The sequence below is a fragment of the Platichthys flesus genome, chromosome 23 (genome assembly GCF_949316205.1).
Source record: "Platichthys flesus chromosome 23, fPlaFle2.1, whole genome shotgun sequence".
NCBI classification, from domain to species: domain Eukaryota; kingdom Metazoa; phylum Chordata; class Actinopteri; order Pleuronectiformes; family Pleuronectidae; genus Platichthys; species Platichthys flesus.
The window spans coordinates 7,341,287-7,354,343 of NC_084967.1; positions in this window are offsets into that span (position 1 = coordinate 7,341,287).

Below are 13,057 nucleotides of genomic sequence, written 5' to 3' on the forward strand. Positions count from 1 at the left end.
AATTATAAATTTCAATGGAGAAAACGAAAGTCTCACACGGATTAATGCATTAGCATTGTCCCTTTAAAAATGACCCTCCGAGTCACATTTGTAATGTAAATGTACCATGTAGCATGACATGATGGAACACCTGCTCTGTAAATGTATTTACAGTCAACTGCTCACGACAAATGAGGAAACATTACTGCACAAATGAAACAGTGCTGTGTCCCCTTTTCCCTCCATATTCACTGTGTCATGTTTTCACTTTGCAGGTTTTTAAAGGGGCTTAATTACTTTGCAGTAAAACAAAGCAAATTTTGTAGCTTTAACTAAAACTCCTAACGATTTACATTCACTTAAAAAAACCTGTTCTCAATTTAATATAATGGCAATAAAATCAAAGTGTGGGGGTAGAAAAATAGATTAGTTTAACAGTAACTTTTTATTCATAACACACTGCATTTTTCAAGGGATGAGTATCATGAAAATGTGGTTTTCTCCCGGATGCCTTGGATAGCACCGTGTGTTTCACTCCTCCTCTCAGCAGCACAAAACACCAGTCTTTAATCTGAAGTATGAAATGTCCCCGCAGCGCTAGACCACTAAATCTCCTTTATTGTGTTATTTCAACCTGTCAGCCGTATCGATCAGTGGATTAAGACAAAGATGATGTTTTAAAGCTTTGACTGAGGGTTTCATAGCTGTCCTGGAATCCAATACCAATAGGGGTTCATAGATCCTGGCCAGGATTTAGTGCCGTGGGCAGGATTGATGACACGCGGCCCAGACATAATAGTGCAGGTGCATGAGCCCCATCCTTTAACATAACTCAAGATAACAGACTGCTTTTTATTTGGTTATTAGTGTCATTCAGAGGTCCGGTTATTTAAAAACATCCAGCAGTGCCCAGCGCAAGGTGTCTCTGTCAGGAATTACACTGTAAAACCGCATCAACCTCAGCTGTTTGTTTTGTTGTTAAAAGGAAAACATAAAAACTAAAGTGAACTGATTTCCATGGAACCTAGGCCAAGGAGAAATCTGTTAAGATTTGGCACGGAAAGGAGCAGATGTAATTGTTTTTTTCAGACACTGCATGGTGACACATTTCGGTGTGGATCCAGACAAAGCAGTGGATCAAGGAGCTTTTCGTCTAGTTGCATTCTTATCTTACCAGAAAGTTGTCTCGTCAAATTCGAACAGAGTGAAGTCAGCAAAGTAAGTGGACATTAGTAGAGGTCACTTTTTCTTTCATGCAAGTTGATCAATTACATTTTATAGTGTACATTGTGGTGTCGGCTCATCTTGTGCTGAGAATGGATTTGTCTAAAACTTCTAATATTCGGTTGCTGTACGTGGTCTCTTACTCAAAACCGATGACATAATCAAATTTGGATTGTTTTGTAGGCTCGAGACAACATTTGTCAGTGGCACCAGCTCAGGATTTATCACCACTTTATACCCAGAAAAGCCAGCTAAAGCTTTTCAATACACACAATATTACATATCGGGACGAGCGCGGCTTCAAGCGTTGGGTCTTCCAGCTGTAATTATTTGTCACTGCCACATTTACTGATGTAAATTAGAAATACAACGTTCACTAGCAGCGAAATTTAGCACACGAACCATTGCAGGGCCTCATCCAGTAAATACAGACAACGCAAAGGAATGCAGGGAGAAGAAAATTGAAAAATAAATAATAGGCCTGATGAGTCGTCTGTATAAAGAGCAATGACATTTCGAGGGCTGCACTCAAATGTGGATGACCATAAAAAGGCACCGGTCACGCTCCACGCAGGTCACGCAGCCAGATTGACCCTCGGACAGTTGATCTGTGAAGCACTATCGACGGATAATAGAGCAGAAACCGGCTGTGAGCGTTTATTTGAACCCAAAGCAGCACTGCTGACTACACACGCTGTTAGTGGTCCACGCTGGACCATTTGGATAACGTCTAAATGGTCCATGGCGTGACTTTAGCCACTATTATACACAATTTCAATTTGCTTTATTTGCCAAATATGAACCTTTATTACGCATCAGTCACTAAAGTAAAGAGCCTGACTCAGCCGCAGCCAAGGTGACCACTGAGCTGTAGTTCGCCACTAAATCACAACCATTGGCTCCCAGGGTTAAAAAGCAATACAGGTGAAGTACGGGTTAATTCCCCAGAGCTGTGAGTGTCTATAATAACAATAAATTATATAGTAATGCAGAAGCAACACTACAGGGAACATCACTTTAAAAATGTACTCATTATCTACTCAGCACTACGCCGGTGGAGGGGGAGGTGTTTACCTATGAGACTCCTGAAGTGTTTTGCTGACTCGAACACTTCACTCACCCCTCAATCGGCACAGTGGTAAGTAGATGAGTGATTAGTTTTTGGGTGAACCGTCCCTTTAGGATGTTTGTTAGTTAGCATCTAGCTAATACCATACCAGCATCACGCCATCACCAGGTAGCGCAGCATGTTACCGGAAGAGCAGGGCTGCACCTCTGGATCGGAGGGAGACCAGCCATCAGCCTTCTTCATCACCGGGGGGAGGGGGGGACTGTAGGAGGAGGAGGAGGAGGACTGTGTCACGGCCTCCAAGAGCGAGGACTCCATTCATACTGAGAGTGAACGCAGCTCCAGCTCCATTCAGGCCTACAACAGGGCTTTTCATAGTACAATCAGTGTCTGTGGTTATTGTTTCATCCTGACTTTGTTTTGAAGCGACTGTTGTTACCTAATGCTACTTCGTGCCTGAGTACATTTATTATCTGTCCGGGTAGAGACTGATATCTGACACCACTGGCTTTAAGGCGTCTCGATATAAAAACCAACTGCAGTTTAATTTTGTTTTGCCTCCGAGATGTTATCCTGTATTTATGTTTGGGTGAGAAACTGTGATGTCGACTCACAATGCGACAGAAGTTGATTTAATTCATTTCATTTTTGATTTAATTTATAATTTATTTTCCTATGAATTTCTTTTGTCAGTGCAGTTAATAACTAGGATGTATTTCTTCATAGCGTCACAAGGTTTGACAGTTTTATTCGGTTAAAAGTTAATTTCATGCAATCATAAACGAGTAATGGTTGTTGTATTACAGGGAATGGTTAGAAAATAAGAACCCAGTGCTCAGGATCTCATGGTGATGGAGCTCCACATAGGATATATAAGATGTTGAGATCAATATGTAATAATATCAGATATTCAAGGTTTAGTGGCGGTTACATAGGTTTTTTTTTTGCCAGTAAAGTAGGAACACAAGAGGTTTGTCTGCAATACAACGTTCAATTCAGTTATAACCTTCAGGGTTTGTCTCTCCCGTCAAATCTGTTTACAAGGGTTTGCTAGCAATACAACATATATGAAAAGAGTTGCATCGGGTACTTTGTGGTACTTTCGGTTATTTGTTCAGAAAATACATCGTGGGGTGTGTTGTTAAGAGGTGAGTTAACAACCGCGCTACTTTTCTCTGATGGAGGCCTGGAGTTCGAGGCCACTTAGCTATCAGCTAATAAACTGTTGATGTTGCATTGTGGGTAAAAGTAGGTGCCAGATACTGACAAGGAAGACAAACATGTGGAATTGAAGCAGATACTATATCTCTCTGTAAATGAACCAAGAGTGATGAAGACTACATACACAGTTACCTCATAGTGACCTGATTAGGTTTTGTTCTCACCAGATCTCATTAGGTGACAACCTCTCAGGAAATTGCATTAGCTCGCTGATGCACAACCTCATTGAGATCACAACAACACAAAATCATTTTTATTTTGCTTTAGTTTCTGTGTTTAGTGGAGTTCTGGTGAAGGTGAGATGTTTAGATGTGAAGACACACTGAGGATCACACACGGCAGCGACACGTCTGTGCTCGTACACACATGAGGGCCCACACTCTTGTTTATGACCTAATCAAACAGAATCACGTGTCACTTTACACAAGAAGGCAACACGAGTGTGAAAATGGAAAGAGCTGCTCGATGAAAGTGGACCTGGAGCTACGACCTGAGCTCTCTCCTTCAATTGAAGTGTGTAAATTTGAGCTTACGCGGCTGTCGATAGTCGCCATGAGCAAGGGCAACGCAGTTTAAATCACGCTGTCAACCCTCAGTGTTTCAAAAGGGGATTAAAGTTTGTTTAGAAACGTGGAGCCATAATGGGGTCAGGTGCCTGACAGCTCTATTTCAGAATTGTCAAGCCACCGTAATTACTTCAAAAGCGCATCCTCGCGTCACCTCGTCGTCTCCGAGCCATCGTGGAAGTCTCGTGTCAGCGAAAGGGAATCTGTATTTTGTCTGGCAAGGCTTTTTGTCGTCTGACAGGCAGCCCGTGCCCCCCCTTGCCCCCAGTTATCTTAGTGATTCCATGTACGTTCCCCCGCCCTCGTGTTTCCATACAGGAACTTTCATATCAGGATTTAATGGACTCAGTTGTCATGGCTGTCTGTCTGCGAGAAGCCTAAAAGCTCTCCGCCACCTTCCGGACATTTGATAGTTAACGTCTCATTTAGTGAGATGTATTTTTTCCAACTTGATTAAATAGCAGCGTCTAGACATTGTTTTATAAACAGACTACAAATCTATGTCCTTTAACGTCATGTAGAAAGCAAACCGCTGACACGCTCTCTTCATCCCACCTAGGCCGAGCAAAAAAAACGATTCTTCTCGTCAAAATGAAATCTTGTTTATATGCACAGCGTGGACGATTCAGTGTTCTGGCATAGTTGTGTTGTGGCAGCCGCGACCCCTGCGTGCTTTCCCGCTGCCCCTCATCAACTTATTCAAACCGTCCCAGAAGACCAGGTGAGAAGTGCGGAGCTGCACTCACTGCAGGCTGCACCTTGATAACGGAGCAGGGCCGAAGCTATTAGCACACTAACAGCTTCACCTGAGTTGGAGGGGGGGGGGGGGGGGGATGGGGGTCCTCTCCAAGGGAGGACGACGGGAGGCAGAGAGGCAGAGCGACTGAAAAAGCGGTAGGACGTGACCCCCCCCCCCCCCCCCCACTAAACTGACACAATTCGCAGCATGACTGCCGGTGGTGCCAGGGCCCCCCCGCTGCTCTTGATGGACTCCCCGCCCTCGAGCTGGAGGTGAAGGTGCAATGTGCATCTGAACCTCTCCGTGACGACGGTGGGGTCGGCTTTAATCAGCTGCATCCAAGAAGCTGTTATTTGCATTTCACCGGACCAGCGCACGCTTCGCCTTGTAAGGGCCGGGAGAGATGAAATAAAAACACGGGGGTGTTGCGTTTAATCATTATCTCCGTAGTGTGTCACATTACTCATTTCATACCTTTTTAATGGCCATGCCAATCACAGCGAGGCGTGGTGACAGTGGCTCTGCAAATGAGGAGAAAATAACATTGCTAACCAGGAGTTGTAAAGGGGCATGACAAGTATTTATAGCACCATAAATTCAGCTAATGGGGCTTTTTAATTCCACTTATTTAATTTGGCAGTCATTTTCAATGTAGTTTATAAAACAAGCACAAGGGAAATAAAAAGTCCCTTGCACAGTCCTGTTATTTTCTTTGTTGGCTTTTTATTCTCCACATAAACAAATAAAGTTTGCGAATAAACCAAATTCTAAATTCTTTATCCGTGGCTCTGGCTTGCCTCCTCCGTCCTTTCCTCATACATGTCAGTCGCCTGCTCCACAGGCAGGTCTCTGTGTGAAGCTTCGAAATCGCCATTGTTGTTTTCATCCAAGTTACCGCTGCTTCGGTTTCGCTTACCTTGCTCAGTTCGTCAGCCATCGACCTGAACAACAACTTTAAAAACTCCTCTGGGGGATAAAACTGCCAAAAAGGAAACATCTCCCACAGTGCGGTTCAAAGTCCAGAGTCAGATTTGAGGGGAGTCCCAAAGCATTTGATTTGTCACATGAGGACGAGTACACAGACATCACACGGGGAGATTGACACATGTATGTTGAATGTGTTCCTAATGGGTCAGGTCTGATTATTTACCCTCGTATTCAATTAGACAACTCTTTTTGGAACCACCTTTTTGGAACCACCATGCATTTGCTCCCCAAATTTTAAATATAGCTTTTGAAGCCAATGTAGGAATGAAACTGGAAAAAAATTTGGAGAAAGAAATACAAAGACTGGTTGATGATTCAAGATGTTTACTTGTCCAACTGCTACCGATACATTACAAATGAGTGAAATACTTTTGCAGGGAAGCTCTATTGTCACAAAAGGTCGGGAAAGATGTTACATTTATTTTATATATGGTAATGTCACAGACTGCTGCAAACAAAGTATAACGAAGGTTGGGTGTTTTTTCCTTCCACTGTTGTATTGGTCAATGATAATTAATCCAAATGTATCATTGCTGTTTGCAACATACAACACAAACGTGCATCAAATTTGAATATACTGTCACCTAGATTTTCATCTTCAATGGTTGTGAAGACAACCAGTCCCATGATAACATGTTGTTTCTCTCTGGTTACCTGCAAATCAAAATTTGAAGAAAAATATACATACTTTAAAACCTCTATTTGTAAATTCACATGGCAGCCATGAAACCTTCAGATAATGAAGCCAACACATTTTTGGATAAAAGCATTAGTAGTATTTAAACAGTACCTATATCTATTTTATAATGAAATATTACTTTCTACAATATGGGACTGATATGCAAAGCCATGAAAGTGAAGCCCACTAACTGTACTTGAACAGCTTCAGGCAGAAAGGAAACTTTTCAATGGAAATGTTTTAATTTTACTTTTGCTCTGCTTCCGATGACCTCCCATGTTAGGCGCAGCATCTCCTCCTGTGGACACCCACTTTGCTCTGTGTGTTGACGCTTATATATACACTTATATATACGTGTTTACGCTTATATATATATATATATATATGACCCTGGTAAAATATTATACTGAATCTCCATTGTACAAAAAATGTAAAATGTGTGATAAAACACAGAAGTGAACAAAAATGTTGAGTGTGGTTCAACAGTGGTATCGGTGTTGCACCACAGCTCATAACCTCAATCTTTGACTGAAACAGCTGGGTGTAGCTTTTGATTAGCCACATGTCTTTGATCCCACGAGACCCTGCTGACCGAAATCACCATGGCCGAGCTAAAAGGCTGCTAACCTCTGAGACAGCTACAGCGTTAGCTAGCTCTTAATGTACCAGGTTAACGGCCGATCACATCTCATGTCTTCTTTTGCCTTCAATGCCTTGAGGACTGAACAAAGCTGGGCGATATCGACAAGGGAGGAGACTGCAGCATAATATTTCAAATGACAGATCAAAGTCCTGGTTGTTAATCTTTAAGACAAAAAGAGAAAGAGTAAAATCTTGGATATAATGCATCTATTGTTTTACGATTGTGATCTTAAACCACGGTCATCCCTCTGCCATTGATGACAGATAATGAAACACATTAGCCTCAGCTTTGCCTACACTTTTTTCTTTTTTTGCGTATCTTCACGTAAGTAAGGTGGTAAAGAAATATCTATGTGGAGGCTGTACTGTACAAATTATATATGCATCTTGACGGATGGATGAGGTAGAGCACATTATTAGTGTCTACTGATGTGCTGATAATATTAATATATTTATATATTATAAAAATAGGTTGCTGCTAAGCCTAACACTATACTCAATGTATTGCCTTGCAGTTCCAGTCTCACCCTTACCAAGAGGGAGAGCGTGGCCTAGGAGATAGAGCGGGTGTTCTGGAACAAGAGGGTTGCTGGTTTGAATCCCACTCTTTCCCATCTGTATGCCTAAGTGTCCTTGGCAAGATACTGAACCCCTAAATGGCCCCTCATAAATGCTGAGTGTTCTAAAAATGTAATTCGCTTTGGACATAAGACAATAGCATGTAATGTAATGTTATGTTACAGAATCCAACTAAAACCCGAATATTGTTTCAAGATGTTTGTCAGAACCCGGCCCAAATTATCGGTGTTGGTTTGGTACCAATACTCGATCTCACAACGATTAATGATTTGTTACATTGCTAAAAAAAAAGTTTTAGGTCATTTTTCCCAAACCATTTAGAGCGTTCAAGTCGCTGTTAGGAATGATAACCCTCTACGAAGGCAGTTTTTTTTTTTTACAACTCAGCATGTTGATCAGATTAAAAGCTTAAAATGATGACACACGCTGGGCGCTAACACCAGCAGACTAAGAGCCTCATACATGAGTCATTCATAAATTCGACACATTTCTGGACACTCACCACTCTGCCTTCAGAGACCTTATCTCCCATCGTTGCCACATTCCCATACCCTCTCCCTCTTTCTCATACCGACTCTGCTCCAGATAGCCATGAATAATTAACAATCCAACGAGATCTCGGGCCTTGAGAGTTTGAGTGCTGTGTATCTGTCTCATAATGATTAGTGAGCGGGTCACACTGCTCGAGCCCTTTGGTCACCAGCATCCGCCCTTAATCCTCCTTAATCCCCAAAACAATGGGCTCCTCCATGCAGGGGACTGTGACAGATTTTTATCATCCGGCTCAGAGGGATCAGTGTGCGCCTTCACACTGCCAACACAACAATGATAGCACTTTCAGACCGCCTGCCACCACAAGTGCCAAGTTCAGCCTCACACATGACACAAACCATACAAAGGGTGTAGGTAATGAGGTGTGTTATAGGGATATTGCTCTCCCTCGTCATTGTTGAGATTCAGGGGGAACATGTTTACCCCATCCAACCTCTACATTGGCAGCCACCTTACATCCTGTTTCATATGGAAGGATCAAGGCTGGCTTGTTGTCTATACAGCCAGAAGGGCCGGCTTTGGTCCTGGCTTTGGATTATGACAAAGGAGCCCCGGTGATTCAGACACAGGGAGAAACCCAGAAATGCAACACAAGCAGGTATATCATCGAAATACAGCCACTGATATACAAAATGAAAAAACAAGTGCAGCATGAAGGTTCTGACAGAAAATAGCACTTGTCAGGGTCATGAGGTGAGGAAAATAGAGATACAGTTTTTATGATGTGCCAATGCTTTACTTTTGGTTTGGTCTAGGCCCAAATGGTTTCAAGAAATTTAACGATTTAAAAGTGTGTGTTCTCTTCTGCATAATAAAGGTCACAGGACGATGAGGGTCATGGTTGAAAGAAAAAAAGTCTTAAACAAAATAAACAGATATTTTACTAAAGTGATATTTCTGGACTTTATTTCAATGTCTCACACTTTGTGTTCATTCTGAACGCCCACTAATGTTGTAGCTGGCCCACAACTACAAGACCAGATTAACTAGATAAACCAGTGCACGACACATTCATGTCCAGCTTTCACAGCTATTATGCTTCATGACTTGATTCCCTGAAGCTGGAGGTCCTCAGACGTGCTGGCGGATGCAATCATGCAGACTTTAGAAAGTCATTACGATTACTTCCCACATGCCTAAATTATACAGCACCTTTTGCCAGGCCTTTGACCCACCCCTGAAGACATCCTGTGAATACACTAACACACTGTTTCACATTCAGCGCAGCTTCCGGGCCTTGAGCGGTATACTGATCTTTCCAACCAGCCATATCACTGAAAATGGTCCATCGCACACGCACCCCAAAAATAAAAGATCACCCATTAGACGTCTGTATCCGAAAGCGCACATGCATGCACAGGCACACACAGAGCCGTGGATGCATCCGAGAGGAGTTGTAAAACAGCCACCGTTATTACTTGGCATTTGGCAGTGACATCAATCAGAGGCAGCCATTCTGAGCTTTGTGATGGTACATAAGTGCTCAGCCTGAGAGCTGATTTAATAGAGCATGGTCTGATAAAGTCCCAGCAGAGATCACTTCATGGCCAATAGGTTGCGCAGGCGGCTAATTGGTCAAAAAATAAAACCTCTCCCAGGAGTTGGATCCAATGTTATCACGGTGAGTCTGGCACGATATTAATGAGTTGCAGCGGCTCCCTTCAGCCCCCTAACTACATTCCTGCTCAGCGTGTGCATGGGGACTTGTACTGGGGCATAATTATGGTGATGATGACCAAATGTTTACCTTATAAGCAGCGCACACACACAGGAGGATTGCATAATAGCGGCAAGAGTAACCAGGCAGCCACACGGTGGCAGCTGCTCGATTATTTCACCAGCACCTTTATCGATCCACGTGCGTCTATACCCACAGAGATGATAACACAACATAGAGGAAGGGGGTTTCTCATCCTGCAGATTTTTTGGTCCATAGAGAAGCCGATATTTTGTGTTCGCTTGAAATCATGTTGCTAAAGGGATTCAAAGCCCCTACTGTGCCTTCATATTAAGTTGTATTACTTTGATATGTAGGTACGTTTTTTTTTTGTCGGAATGTATATGTACTTGTGTACTTTCCCTGTGCATTTGTCTGTTTTTTCATGAAATATTTTAAGTTTGGGATGGTTTTTTCTTATTTTCACTGTACTCCATTTGACATACCCCTTGTGACAAACGTTTGCGAAGATATCTATTGTAGTAAAGGGTTAGGGTTAGGGTTAGGGTTAACCCTAACCCTAACCCTAACCCTAACCCTAACCCTATCCTGATAGAACAGCGGTGGTAAACAAGAGGCGGGCAGGTTCTCCTCTTTATCACTCTCCGAGGCCAGGTAACCGCTCGCTAAACTAGGCTATTAATTTGCACAGCCATACAGCTCACATGCACACTGGCTGTTAACCAGGAATCCTCAGAGAGTAACTTACATTCCTACCGCAGCAAGCCACTGAATCGGTAACTGACTGCCTTGGATTGTCGCTCACGTTCCTTGGCTACAGTCACTCACATGCCTTCTCTATTTAAAGTGCATTTATATTTAAATGTTCCAGGATTTGTCATCACAAGTTGAAATGAAGCTAAGCACAACTTCAGTCACTTCCTCTAGGTCTCATATCTTCACATTTCTCCTTTAACCTCCCAATCATCTGATGTTTACTGGGATCCGATCCGTTTTCGCCTTCATCTTAATCATCACGTCGTTGCTGTCAGACTTTAGAACCGCTCTCCTCTCTGCAGCTGTGGTTTCAGTGATTCACTGGGAGCCTCCTCCTCCCGGCACCATATGCAGGGGCCTGGTCGAGTCCACTCATCTCATCTGATCCTCAACGTTCTCTAGATCCGGTTGGTTCCCCACACAATGCAGCCACGCACTTATTCAAATCACTAGGGGTCTTAGGGGCAAATAGACTTATTTATATCACAACATTTTTTATTTTTTATTGTGAACGCTGTTGTTCATTCTTAAACTAGTCTCTCCTGATTGAAATTCACTAATTAACAGTTTCTAAACCCAGTTACATTCCATTAACTCCATTAGTAAGATCAGATCAGGGACTTCACAAACCACTTATTTTAGCTGATTATTAAAAGATTTATTAAAAAATGTGTGAATACCCATTGTGTGTCCTTTGTCTGTGCTGGGTATACTCAGTCTGTATGAGGACAGTATGGATTGCAATAAATATTTTTTTCATCAAATATTGTCACTCAGAACCGTGTGGATAAAATTGTGATCTCACCTTTGAGTGGGAAAAAAACTCATAACTGTGATTTCGACCAGATTCACGCTGCCCTGGTGCTGGAACAATACATCTGAGGATATTACTTTTGGCCTGGAGGATACAGTACTTGAAAATGACCGAGGTGGACTGAGACATGTTGTGTATTCATCTCTATAGATCCTCCCACTCAACCAGCCGTAGAACATAACACAATATATTCAGTTTGAATAATTTTGGGGATGTGATTGAGAATCCGTCAAAGCCACGTCCATTGATCAGCTGCAGCAGTGAATGCCTGCCATTTCACCAGAGGTATCATCCCTATCTGGCTCTCCCCTCTCCCCTCTCCCTCCTCTCTCCTTTACCTCTCCGTCCTCAGCTCCTCCTCCTCCTCCTCTGCTGACTCGTCCCGTCTTCCCTCTCCCGGTGCCCACCGCGGCGTGACAGGTGACTGACGACGCTAACAATAGTGGGTGCGGCCGCCCTCTGCTCGGCGGAGCATGGGCTGCATGATAAATTACCCTCATCAGATTGTTTTGCCAGCAGCCCACACAGGTCGCCGCCAAGGCCGGCCGTGACATTTTGTTGCGTACTGTATATGCAAATACCTGCCAATCAATTAGCACGCTGCTCCCCCTCCGCTTTCCATTGTGATTAAAATAAATTGATTGCGGGCTAAAATCAACACCGCCAGTCTGCCAGGAGACCAGGGGTCAACGGGAGGGGGGGGGGGCAAGGTGGGGAGGGGCACGGCTCGAAGAAATATTGTTTCTTCTCTCCTCCTTCATTTCCCTCCACGCGGTTCTTTATCGCCACCTCATAACTTGCAGGAATAAAACAGTGGAATTTGCTGAAAATGAGAAAAGCGCAGTGTAAACAGACGGAGTAATAAATTTGCGCCGCGGCTGTCAGGGCTCTCTGAAGATCGAGTTGATATGTGATGGAAAAGCAATGGTGGCAGTAATATTTTCGGGCAGCCCGAAGCCTGCGGGTTATCTAAGCAGCCTCATGCAAGTGTGTGTGTGCGTGTGTGTGTGTGTGTGTGTGTGTTTTGACGACGTGTATTGCAGCTAGAGAGGAGGGGCTCACATGCTCAGGGTTGTTAGTAAGCAAAGGCATGACTGTTGGACAAAGAGCAAGCGCTTGCAAGAGTCACAAGGAAGAAAAAAAAAAAATCTAAATACAACCAGCGTTTGATTTAGTATCAAGGGCTTAACAGGCGGGGTAAACAACTCGCTGATGGTTTACGGAGAGACTGATTAAAGGAAGCACTTATCATTCAAAACCATGCCTGCTTATATAAACAATGTTTGCACAGGGAAAAAATCGAGAGCGAGGTAATGGAGGGTGCAATCCCAAAATGACAGCTCTCTTTAAAGCCGCTATTTTATGGGTATTTAGAGCGATTTCAACATTTTCTCTCATTTTCATACAGCTCTGCTACAGCTATATCCCAAAAGAAGAAGGAAATTCAAGAAAATGATGTGCTCGGCTCTTTTTTTATGCGTTTACAGATACTGGGCTTTATACTCACATTTTTACCATCTCTGTCAACGTGTACCCATCACATCTAAACTTGTACTAGTGACCCGGTCAGCT